Source organism: Podarcis liolepis (assembly GCF_965112155.1).
Source record: "Podarcis liolepis genome assembly, chromosome: 13".
In the NCBI taxonomy this organism is placed as follows: domain Eukaryota; kingdom Metazoa; phylum Chordata; class Lepidosauria; order Squamata; family Lacertidae; genus Podarcis; species Podarcis liolepis.
Genome location: NC_139573.1, coordinates 1900075 through 1913032, shown reverse-complemented (window position 1 = coordinate 1913032; position 12958 = coordinate 1900075). Strand labels below are relative to the sequence as shown.

Below are 12958 nucleotides of genomic sequence, written 5' to 3'. Positions count from 1 at the left end.
AGAAACCAAAAATACAGTAAAATATCGCACGTTAAAAACTTCCCTGAACAGGGCTGCCTTAAGATGTCTTCTGAATGTCAGGTAGTTGTTTATCGCTTTGACATCTGCTGGAAGGGCGTTCCACAGGGCGGGCGCCACTACCGAGAAGGCCCTCTGCCTGGTTCCCTGTAGCTTTGCTTCTCGCAATGAGGGAACCGCCAGAAGGCCCTCGGCGCTGGACCTCAGTGTCCGGGCAGAACGATGGGGGTGGAGACGCTCCTTCAGGTATACTGGGCCTTTGAGGCCGTTTAGGGCTTTAAAGGTCAGCACCAACACTTTGAATTGTGCTCGGAAACGTACTGGGAGCCAATGTAGGTCTTTCAAGACCGGTGTTACATGGTCTCGGCAGCCGCCCCCAGTCACCAGTCTAGCTGCCGCATTCTGGATTAGTTGTAGTTTCCGAGTCACCTTCAAAGGTAGCCCCACGTAGAGTGCATTGCAGTAGTCCAAGCAGGAGATAACCAGAGCATGCACCACTCTGGCGAGACAGTCCACAGGCAAATAGGGTCTCAGCCTACATACCAGATGGAGCTGGTAAACAGCTGCCCTGGACACAGATTTGACCTGTGCCTCCATGGACAGCTGTGAGTCCAAAATGACTCCCAGGCTGCGCACCTGGTCCTTCAGGGGCACAGTTACCCCATTCAGGACCAGGGAATCCTCCACACCTACCCGCCTCCTGTCCCCCAAAAACAGTACTTCTGTCTTGTCAGGATTCAACCTCAATCTGTTAGCCGCCATCCATCCTCCAACCGCCTCCAGACACTCACACAGGACCTTCACCACCTTCACTGGTTCTGATTTAAAAGAGAGGTAGAGCTGGGTATCATCCGCATACTGATGAACACCCAGCCCAAACCTCCTGATGATCTCTCCCAGCGGCTGCATGTAAATGTTGAAAAGCATGGGGGAGAGGACAGAACCCTGAGGCACCCCACAAGTGAGAGCCCAGGGGTCTGAACACTCATCCCCCACCAGCACTTTCTGAACACGGCCCAGGAGGAAGGAGCGGAACCACTGTATGTTAGTGCCCCCAGCTCCCAGCCCCTCAAGACGGTCCAGGATGTTATGGTCGATGGCAGTTGGACACCAAGGCAATTGCAAGGGAAAGGACATCAAGCCTGTGGAATGCTTTTCTAGAAGTTCAGAATGCTTTTCTAGAAGTTTCCAGAGAAGCGGACACGGAGCAATGGATCCAAACTACAAGAAAGAAGATTCCACCTAAACATTAGGAAGAACTTCCTGACAGTAAGAGCTGTTTGACAGTGGAATTTGCTGCCCAGGAGTGTGGTGGAGTCTCCTCCTTTGGAGGTGTTTAAGCAGAGGCTTGACAACCATATGTCAGGAGTGCTCTGATGGTGTTTCCTGCTTGGCAGGGGGTTGGACTCGATGGCCCTTGTGGTCTCTTCCAACTCTAGGATTCTATGATTCTATTCTATGATTCTATGATTCTAGAAGTTAACCCTAAACCTCCCAGCTCTCTGTAAAAGCCCCCAAACCTGATTTCTGTTAGGTGTGGTTCATACTAGGAAGCTGCCGGTTCGTATTAGTTGTATCAACGCTAAGTAGACTATAAGATTGTTCCTCTTTAACAGTCATGGCTTAGGTCTGAGGTGTAGATACGCCCTCATGCAGGCATAAGAATGGACCTGCTTGGTCTGGCCAAAGGGGGGGGGCATCTAGTCCAGCATACTCTCCTCGCAGTGGTCAGCCAGGTGCCCCAAAGGCAAGCCCATAAGCAGGACCTGAGTGTGAAAGCACTCTCCCTTCTTGCGACTGCCAGCAACTGACCTTCAGAGGCGATACTACCTCCAAGGACCTAGCCACTGTGGCTAGTAGCCATCGATGGCCTTATTCTCCTCCATGAATTTGTCTAATCCTCTTTTAAAACAATCCATGTTGGTGGCCGTCACTCAAACTCTGTTGACCATTAGTTCATCTTGTGAAAGCCGCCAAAAGAGCCCACAGCCCCTTTCTCCTAGTGCCAAGAGACCACCTTTACTCTTCCAGGTAGAACAAGGTACTTGATGAGTTTAATTTCTAAAAAGGTGGCTGGGACATTTCAGCTGTCCTGGAATCTGCCCTATTTGGCTGTGCAAACCCTGTCTGATAAATCCAAGATGTGAGGAGACAGGCTGCGGTTGCTTGGTGATGTGGGAAACATGCTAAGAACATGCTCAGAGACACTCTTGGTCTTATTTCACATGCGCCAAGACTTAAGACCCAGGCCCTGGGAAAGGGTTTCTGGGCCTAGTCTGCCTAGATTCACAGCCAAGCAGAATGAGATGCTGATCTCTCCTATCCCCTGACAATGTTAATAACTGGCTGCTCATTTTCATATTTGCCTGCTCAGCATGGAACGTGGAAACCTCTTCCTCAGAGGTGGGGGAGAAAGGGGAGGAGGGGAGGAAGACAAAGACAGCCCTGGATGAAATGCTGCTGGTGTCAAGATCTCACTAGGAACCAGAAAGGGAGGGGGGGGAGTCGAAGGGAGAGAAGGAAGCATTTTTCTTCCTCATCCTTTCTTAAATAGTTAATAGTTCCAACCTATTCAAGGCTGGTCACATTACACCTGGAGGGTTATGCCGCAGTCCTAGGGAGTTGAGAAGAGAAGGTTAAGCCTTGAACCATTAAGAGGGGACACAATAGTGGTCTTCTAATAACTGAAAGAAGGCTGATCGCCGATGAATTGATGCTTTTGAATTCTGGTGCTGGAGGAGACTCTTGAGAGTCCCATGGACTGCAAGATCAAAGAAAATCAGCCCTGAGTACTCACTGGAAGGATAGATCCTGAAGCTGAGGCTCCAGTACTTTGGCCACCTCATGAGAAGACTCCCTGGAAAAGACCCTGATGTTGGGAAAGATGGAGGGCACTAGGAGAAGGGGACGATGGAGGATGAGATGGTTGGACAGTGTTCTCTAAGCAGCCAGCATGAGTTTGACCAAACTACGGGAGGCAGTGGAAGACAGGAGGGCCTGGCGTGCTCTGGTCCAGGGGGTCACGAAGAGTCGGACACGACTAAATGACTAAACAACAAAGGACCTTTCTGGCTCCACTACTTGCAGGAACCCCTCCCACCCAAATGACTAGCACACCCCATCCCAAGGGAGAGACGGTCCAGTCTCAGAACACCTGAGGTTGTGTCAGCTGCTGGCCATCCGACCTGCCAAGGCAGGTTGCTCACTATGAAGAGTGTTTTCTCACATGGAGAATACACAGAACAATTTGTTGCCTCTAATCACAAGAACACTGCGTGGCGGCGCTGAGGTTGGCATGACTCCTTCCTCCACAGGCAGCCTCCTGACGAATATAAAAAAGCAGGGCGGGGAAGGCAAGGGCGAAGATAAGGGAGTGGGAGATTTCACTCAACAGGAGTGCTTGATGCCCGCACATCAACGCCTCACATCAAGAAGCTCTCTGAGTCACATCCACACACGCAGCCGCTTCCCCCAGCCTCACCCCAGAGCAGCTACACAGAGGCGCTGCCTGCCCACCCACCCTCATCTGCACGTGCTGCATTAATAAATCAGGAAGAGTTTAGTCTTTGCAAAGCATGCAGCATGGGGGGTGAGTTGTTGTTGTTGTTTGTTTGTTTGTTTATTCATTCATTTTTAAATATTTTCAAAAGCTTTTTCAGCACAGTGAAAAAGAGGAGGGCTTGCCTGAGAAATTTCAGCTCCTGAGCCTGAACAGCAAATGATGTCTGTCTCTCCCCGCTCTACCACCACATCCCGGCCACCACCATACCACGACAAGGTGCATTTATAATTAATTAATTTATATATATAAGTGGTAGCTTGGTTCTCAAACTTAATCCGTTCTGGAAGTCTGTTCCAAAAGCAAAGTGTTCCAAAACCAAGGTGTGCTTTCCCATAGAAAGTAATGCAAAATGGATTAATCCGTTCCAGACTTTTAAAAACAACCGCTAAAACATGACATGAATTTTACTATCTAACGAGAACATGGATCCATAAAATTAAAGCAATAAACAATGTACTGCAGTCATACAATCAATCAATCAGTAGCTGAACTGGGTTCCACACAGTCTCAAAAAAAAAAAAAAAAAAAAAGGAGCCACAAAAACACAAAATAAATAGCAAAAACAGACAGACCTCACCTCAGCGAAACACTCCAAACGGAAGCGTGGCACTCAAATCGGAAGTGTAACACTCAAATTGTCAGTGTAACACTCCAAATGGAAGTGTGGCACTTAAATCAGAAGTGTAGCACTCAAAACAGAGTATTCCTTCCTGTAGCACCTTAAAGACCAACTAAGTTAGTTCAGATATCTGAAGAAGTGTGCATGCACACGAAAGCTTATACCAAGAACTAACTTAGTTGGTCTTTAAGGTGCTACAGGAAGGAATTTTTTTATTTTGACTATGGCAGACCAACACGGCTACCTATCTGTAACTAAAACAGAGCATGTTCAACTTCCGAAAAAGGTTCGCAAATCAGAAAACTTACTTCTGGGCTTGCAGTGTTTGGGTTCCAAGTTGTTTGAGTACCAAGATGTTTGAGAACCAAGGTACCACTGTACTGCTCGTGTGCCAGAACAGCTTCTAAGTGGCATACAACCATAATTAAAAACACACATTAACATTCAAGCAGCCTTAATTAAAACAGACAATAAAGCAAAGAGCTAAAAAGCATAGCAATTAAAACAGGTCTTCTAAAAAGCAATAAAACCACAAGTTTCAGGGGCATGCTTGCCTCATCCAACAGTGAGCCAGTACTGGCTGGATGGCGGCCAGTGCTTTTTCAGTCTTTCTGGGGGCACTCAAGGGTACGCAGTACAGGCACCTTCCCCCCCCCCAGTAGAAACACTCTGGTTAAAAGTGTGGCAGTTACTGTAACAACTTCATGGGGAGTACAGTGGTACCTCAGGTTACATACGCTTCAGGTTACAGACTCCACTAACCCAGAAATAGGGTCTCCCACACTTTGCTTCAGGATGAGAACAGAAATTGTGCTCCGGCAGCGCAGCAGCAGCGGGAGGCCCCATTAGCTAAAGTGGTGCTTCAGGTTAAGAACAGTTTCAGGTTAAGAATGGACCTTCGGAACGAATTAAGTAATTAACCCGAGGTACCACTGTATTGGCACCTTTTTCCCCTATAAGAAAAGCACTGATGGTGGCACAGAATGCAGTTCCCAAGGCTGGCTACCTTTGTCCACCTGAGGCTGAAAGTCCCACCAACATCTCTCCCTGGGAGTAAAAGCACACCTTGCAATGGATTAAAGCAACTGGCAGCCTGCTTCCCTTTCATGACACCCAAAGTCATCTGCCTGGGGCAACTACCTTACTCTGCCCAACAGGGACACCAGGGCATGTTGGATCTGAATGTGAGTTGCTACAGCCCGTTAATCCTCACAGGGGTAAACACCTGGGGGACAGACACAGAACTAGACTGAACTATCTGTTAGGGGTCCGCCTCTTTTTATTTTTAATGGAAAGCTGGGGAAATATGTGCTGTTTTAAGCTGTTTCAGTTGAACTACCCCTGCCCCATTCGTTGTAGCCCAATGCTGTCACCTGAACCCTGACTCTGCACCTCGCAAACACTCTGCTCACCTGCCCCCAAGATGGCTCGATTTCTGACTGCACTAAAAGTTATGAAGCCTTTTCTGCAGAACGACCGTGAAGCTGAAATTTGCACAGCGACAAAGTGGACAAGAAAACTGAAGAGAAGCAACTTCTGGGGAAATAGGTCTGGGGTAACACATGACCAGCATGTGCCCAGGTGGTGTCAGGTTCTGGATGGGCAGCCTGAAGGTGTCTTCGCTGCTGCCACCACTGCTGTGAATTCCTCCAGGAGGTTTAGGGGCTGGGAAATTTATTCGCAGCAGCAAAGTGTGAAGAGCTAAACAGTTCCTCACTGCCGCCTACTTCCTTTTGGTTATGAGAAAGCTGCAAACAGCCTGGCTCCTGACAACAAGCTGTAATTTTAATGAAGGAGGAAACAACAACAAAATATAAACCCCACAAGCTCATTCTCATACAAACACGGGGCTGCCCGCTGGTCAGGAAAAAAAGAACAGCAATCTGAAATAAAACCCATTCCATGCCTCCACCCTAGTGCGCACACCCTTTCCCAAATTCACAAGACTGGCTTTAAAAATCATTGTCTAGTTATTTACATACCGCATTGGCCATAAGCAAATATGTGCTCAAAGTGGCTCACACAAAAAACACAAGTCTAACTACAGTAGTAATGCTGTAGTTAGAACACAATAAAGCAGATATCACAGCAATGTAGCACTAAGAAAATTAATAACCAACAATTCACAGTTCATTTAAGAACATGAGAAGAGCCTGCTGGTCAGTGGCCAATATTCTCACAGTGGTTAAAAAGTTGCAAGCAGGATTCGAGCACATGAATCTTCCCTCCTGTGGTTTCCAGCAACTGGTACTGTACTTGGAAGCATCACTGCCTCTGACTATACAGACAGAGCAATCGCCATTGCAGCTAGCAGCCATCAATAGCTCTCTCCTCCTCCATGAATTTGTCTAATCCTCTTTTAAAGCTCTCCAAGGGTGGAGAGTCCTCAACTTCCTGAGGGAGTCCATTCCACCGCAGAGCAGCTCTTGCTGTCAGATAGTTCTTCATGATGTTTAGTCAGAATCTCCCTTTTTGTGACTCGAAGCCATTGGTTCGGGTCCTCCCTTCCGGAGTAGGAGAAAACAAGCTTGCTCCATCTTCCATGTGACAGCTCTTGAGATATTTGGCTATCCTATCTCCTCTCAGTCTCTTTTCCAGGCTAAACATCCCCAACTCCTTCAACTGTTCCTCCTAAGGCTTGGTTTCCAGACCCTTGGTCGCCCTCCTCTGCACCCATGCCAACTTATCAACACCCTTCTTAAATTGTGGCGCCCAGAACTGGACACAGGACTCCAGGTGCGGTCTGACCAAGGCAGAATAGAGCAGAACTATTCCTTCCCTTGATCTGGACACTTGACTTCTGTTGATTCAGTCTAACAGAATTAGCCTCCCCCACTGCATCACACTGTCGACTCATGTTAAGCTTGTGGTCCACTGACCCCTAGATCAGTGTTTCCCAACCGGTGTTCCGCGGCACACTAGTGTGCCGTGAGATGTTGCCTGGTGTGCCGCGAGATGTTGCCTGGAGGGAGGCGGGCGAGGGCGTTTGCTTCCCAGAGGACTTGTGGGAAGCCGCCCCTTCCCTGGGCGACGCGCCGCCTCGCGACTCCGGAGTCAGTCCCGAGGGCTCTCGGAGGGACTCGCGAGCGACGGCGCGGCGGCTCTGGGGCGCGCTCAGCCGGGCCGCCGCGCGCCCCCGCTGCAGCTGCCCGGCGTGGAGCGCGACGCGGAGCCGGCCGGGCTTGGAGGCGCCCAGGTAGGGCCGAGCCGGGCGGGGGCGGGGAGGTCTCGGTCTGCTGCGGGCGCAGGAGGGCGAGCGGGAGAGGGGGAGCCGTCGGGTCTCCTGGAAGGAAGCGAGGCGGCGGCTGAGGGGGATGCAGCCCCGTCCCCAGCAACAGGCGCTCCTCGAAGTGAGGCCACAAGTTGGGGCTCGGACAGGGCCTGGAAGCAGCGGCTCCGGCTCTTGGGAGCAGAGAAGGGGACTTCGAAAGCAGCCTGGAGGAGAAAAGCCCCGATGCAGCGAGAGCGGGGAGCGTGCTGCCTTGTCCAGGCCTCCTCGCTTTGTGCCGTCCGCTGCCGGGAGCAGGACACGGGGGCTCCTCGTTCGCATGCTTTCCCGGGTGATCGGTGAGGGTTAGGGTTAGGGTTAGGGTCCCTCAGTCCCTCGCTTTGCTGCCCCCCCCCCCAAAGCTTGGAGGTTCCCCGGCAAGGGGGAGGGAAAAAAATTGAAAACTTTCACTTTTGTGCGTCCCTCCCGGCGTGACGCTGCGCGCTGACGTCACGGGGCTGTAATGGTGGTGTGCCGCGAGATTTTTTTCATCAAACAAGTGTGCCTTTGCCCAAAAAAGGTTGGGAAACACTGCCCTAGATCCTTTCCACATGGACTACCAGCAAGCCAGGTGTCTCCCATCTTAGTGCAGCTGGCTATTCCTGCCCAAGTTATAAATATGTATGTTAAACATGCATAAGGTAAAGGTAAAGGGACCCCTGACCATTAGGTCCAGTCGTGGCCGACTCTGGGGTTGCGGCGCTCATCTCGCTTTATTGGCCGAGGGAGCCGGCATACAGCTTCCGGGTCATGTGGCCAGCATGACTAAGCCGCTTCTGGCGAACCAGAGCAGCGCACGGAAATGCCATTTACCTTCCCGCCGGAGCGGTACCTATTTATCTACTTGCACTTTGACGTGCTTTCGAACTGCTAGCTGGGCAGCAGCAGGGACCGAGCAACAGGAGCTCACCCCGTCGCAGGGATTTGAACCGCCGACCTTCTGTTCAGCAAGTCATCCCACAGCGCCACCCGCGTCCCTTCAAAACATGCATACAGCTTACCAATAGGTCAAACTGCAAATATCCTGTTATGTACTGAGTTGAATAGGATCCAAATTGCAGCAGTCTGATTGGTCCTAGAACAATAGGATTCAGAATGCAGCAGTCTGATTGGTCCTAGAACAATGCAGCAGTATGATTGGTTGGCAGGAACCACCCAATCATGCTCCAGATATAAGTGAATCCACAACCTGATTGGCTTACAGTAGAATTCCAGAATTAGCCAATCATGTGCAGCCCATTGTGTAAATAATGTATATAAAGCAGATACTTTGAGGGGACTTTCATTCATTCCTCCTCACCACTATGAGCTGAATGAAGAGCATGAAATCACCTTGCGACTCTATTTCATATCCATTAAGCAACTCTCTTATTCAGGCTCCTAGGGAACTGAGGGTGGGGCAACACAAGTGAAAGTAACCATCCCCTGATGGCATTCAAAGAATCTCTCACCTCTCACAGTTGTTCAGTTATTTTTAAAGTAATAAAACTTCATAGCCCAGGCCTAAGAGCCGCTCAGCCGGGGAGGGTGCACAGTTCATCAGCTTAACAATATCTGAGCATGCTTAATTCCGGGCAGATGCACTCACAAGTTATTTATTTATTTATTTACAACATTTCTTACCCAACCTTCACCATAAGGGCAGATAACAACATTACAGCATACAGACTGAAAAACAGATAAAGCTATTATAATTATAAAACAAACCAACCCGCTCCGAATGGAAAAGAACAGCATAAATCCAAAGAACAAGGTGGGTCCCGCAAAACAGAACATATCAGCCTATCAAAGGCTAGAGGAAAGAGCCACCTGCCAGGAGCAGAGATGGGGAGAGATATGGGACAGCCAAGCTAATCTGAGGCACTAAGGTCACATCCACACCACACCTGTGGATCTAGAATTGGCCTCCACAGTCACTTACGGACTTGCTGATAAGACTGTGTTCATGGAAGACAATCTTACTTGGCTACAAGTGATCGCCAAAGAAGAAGGTTTATCTATGATTCCTGAATTGCAGGGGTTTGGATCAGATCACCCCTTGGGTCCCCTTCTAACCCTGCAATTCTGTCGTCCAATTGGAAGTGCAAGGCTTTCCCCCAAAGAATCCTGGGAAATGTAGTTTACCCCACACAGAGCTATAGTTCCCAGCATCCTTAACAAACTACACTTCTCAGGGTTCTTTGGGGGAAGCCATGTGCATTAAATGTACAGTGTTTGGCTCCACCTCTTCCTGAATTGATTGCATTCAAATGGGTCCTTGGGTGGGAGGCCCGTATTGGCTCACAGGCAGCCCCCTCCCCAAGGGGAGATCCAGACCTAGGGGGACAGCCCTTGGATCAGGCCCAGATGACATCCCCACGTCTTCCCTGTCGGAGGCCCTAGGAATGCCATTCACAGCATGAGGGCTTAATTCACCTGCTCATCTTTCCAAGGCGTTTCCTATCATCCCTCAGCGATGCCCTTCTGCATAGCAGAAACAGGCCATTCTCTACACAAAATATGAAGCAGACAAACACACACTCCACCACCAGAAATGACGACATCCAAAAGCCAATGGGGGAACATTTCAACCTGCCAGGACACTGGATAAATGACTGTCAAATAGCCGTCCTGCAGCAAAACAACTTCAGAGGGAGACTGAAGCTCTGTGAAAGCGCTGGGTAGATGAAGTGTTTCAGGGCTATCCAAGTCAAAGGATTTTTAGCACACTCTTTGTTGTAATTGGCTTGTCGGTGCCAGGATCAAGAACTGTTTTGTGAATTACCACTGCTAAGTATGAGATTATCACTGCTTGCAGTCTCCCCACATTTCTTTTTTCCTCTGACCTCACTTTTTACAACCCCCACCCTGCAGCAAACCCATATGGTTTATATACCTATGACTCAGGATGAACCTGATGAAGTGGACTCTGGTCCAAAAAAACCACACCTTATGCCATAAGAAATGTGTACCAGTCTTTTAAGATTCCGCAAGACCGTTTGTTGTTTTGGCTGGAAAAAGAGTCACACAGCTCCTCCTGTGGAAATTAAGAACTTTGCAACTTGTAAGAACCGGTACCTGAATTTGCTACCTTCCTCTTCCCTCCCCATACTTTCCCATCACATTTGTGGTCGTGCCTTTTACATTGCAGTCACACAGGTAGGGATTTGATTGCTTTTTTTAACATGTGCATCGTGCTAATAAAGTTTAGAGGTTTTGTTGTTGTTGGCATCTGTCTGTCTCAAGAGACAATGGAAAGCGCCTCCAGGTGTGAAGTCAAACTGCTGTGCTAGCAGCACCGAAGAGACCTCTGCAAGATGCAAGCCTGGGCAAAATTGGCACTTTTACAAGTTTCACGTAATGCCGCCACCACATCTGTAAGAACTTTAGTGTAGCAGCACCAACACTTTGGAACTCCCTTCCTATTGATATCAGATAGGCACCCTCACTGTTCTTTTCGGCGCCTGAATACATTCTTAATTTAGACAAGTCTACCCAGTTGTGTGGGTGGCACTGTGGGTTAAACCACGGAGCCTAGGGCTTGCCGATCAGAAGGTCGACGGTTCGAATCCCTGCAATGGGGTGAGTGCCCATTGTTCAGTCCCTGCTCCTGCCAACCTAGCAGTTCGAAAGCACATCAAAGTGCAAGTAGATAAATAGGTACCACTCCGGCGGGAAGGTAAACGGTGTTTCCGTGCGCTGCTCTGGTTCGCCAGAAGCGGCTTAGTCATGCTGGCCACATGACCCGGAAGCTGTACGCCAGCTCCCTCGGCCAATAAAGCAAGATGAGCGTCGCAACCCCAGAGTCGGCCACGACTGAACCTAATGGTCAGGGGTCCCTTTACCTTTACCCAGTTGTGTAGAAAGCTTGCATGAGTTTTACTTTGAGGTGTCCAAACTTTTTTCAAAGAGGGCCGGATTTGATGAAGTGAAGGGCCATGGGGGCCAACCAAAGGGCCAACCACAGTTGTTGACCTTTTGAAGTTGTTGAACTTTTTTTAGGATTTTACCTCAAAATCAATAGCCCCCCTCCCCACACTCACAATTTAAAGGCCATAGATTGGGGTGCCCAAACTTTTTTTCAAAGTGGGCCAGATTTGACGAAGTGAACATGTGTGAAGGCTGACCAAAGTTGTTGAGCTTCTTTTAGGATTGAAGTTGTTAAGGGTTCTTTAGGATTTTACCCCAGGAAATAAACTGCCACAGGGGACAGATTAAACCGACCAGTGGGCCAGCCAGATTAGGCCCCCGAAACGGACTTCGGACATGCCTAGTTAGTCTATTCTCTTTTGACTTTTAACTTTCAGTGTATTTTAAAATATGGCTTTCAATGTTTTAACTTTTTGTAAACCACTTTGAGTTTTTTCCTTAGCAGCCAAGGAGTCTATAATTTTTTAATGAAACAAATAAACAAAACAAACAATTAAAAGTGGATTGCCTGTTGCTCAGAGCAACATGTTTTTTAACGGGAAGACAGCAAAATAATGTGGGAGGTGTGTCCCACCCCCCCTTTTTTTTTTTTTACCTGTAAGCTCACAAAGGCTGCTGAGATGCAGTGCAGTCAGTTGGGGCAGTAAAATGTGGCTGGTCTTGCAAGCTATAAAATGGGTTCGTCGTTCAAGTGTTATCAGTTCCGCCATTCCAGGAAAGGCCCTTGAAAAGAAAAGAAAAATGGCTGGAGGACATCCATGGCAGGGACATGATTTGAACCCGTTCCTTAGCAAATTCCTACCCATCTGAGATCCCCCAATTTTGTTAGTGGTGACAGAGAGAGTATATAACATATTGACACAGTGGTGGGATGTGCAAAAAAAGATTAAACCTCCCTGCCCAGCCCAGCGCCATGACAGAAATATAAATCCCTCCCTTCCTCCCTGCTCATTACATTGACAATTTAATGGGTGGCCACACTCTGCCACGTGGCCTCCGGATGGTTTAGTCACGGGTGAATGTGGCCCCTGGGCTCAGTAGGATCAGGCAGCCTTGCTTTGAAAGGACACCGGAATTAATTTTAAAATCCATCACAAATGGGCTTCATTTTCCTCTGGGTTGTTTTCCATTTTGCTCATTCCCCTGACACGATTCTTTGCTTGAATCAGATTTTCTACTTCTCTCTCTGAAGTGTATAAATATGCAATACTATATATATATATATATATATATATATATATATATATATATATATATATATATATATATCTATCTGTAGGAAATACCCCGTTTCCTACAGAGCTTGTGGTTTCTGCTGCGGTTGCTCCCCTTCTAAAACGAACTTTATCAGGAATTTCCTGTTGTTTAGTGATTCCCCGGTTTAACTTCCTTCTTTTCCTTTTTACGCTTTGGGCAAGCTCTTGGTTCCCTGCTTTGCTCAATCATTTGATTTTTCTGCAAGATATTAGGGGGGATCAGCCTGGTTTTCCTTCTGCTCACTCTATTATTTTATTTTATATCCTTCGTGTTTGCCTCGCTCCTGTCCTGGTCTGATCCAGCAGCCGTGCCCTTAATCATGGCT

General features: G+C 48.4%; 1 long non-coding RNA gene across 1 annotated transcript in view; it reads right to left on the bottom strand.

Annotated features, from left to right (window-relative positions):
• Positions 1-12958, bottom strand: part of LOC310692245 — a 45288-nt gene that overhangs the window by 3544 nt on the left and 28786 nt on the right. Inside the window, exon 2 of the long non-coding RNA XR_014518669.1 lies at positions 11972-12585. This is a non-coding gene — a long non-coding RNA (uncharacterized lncRNA). The remainder of the gene's footprint in view (positions 1-11971; positions 12586-12958) is intronic.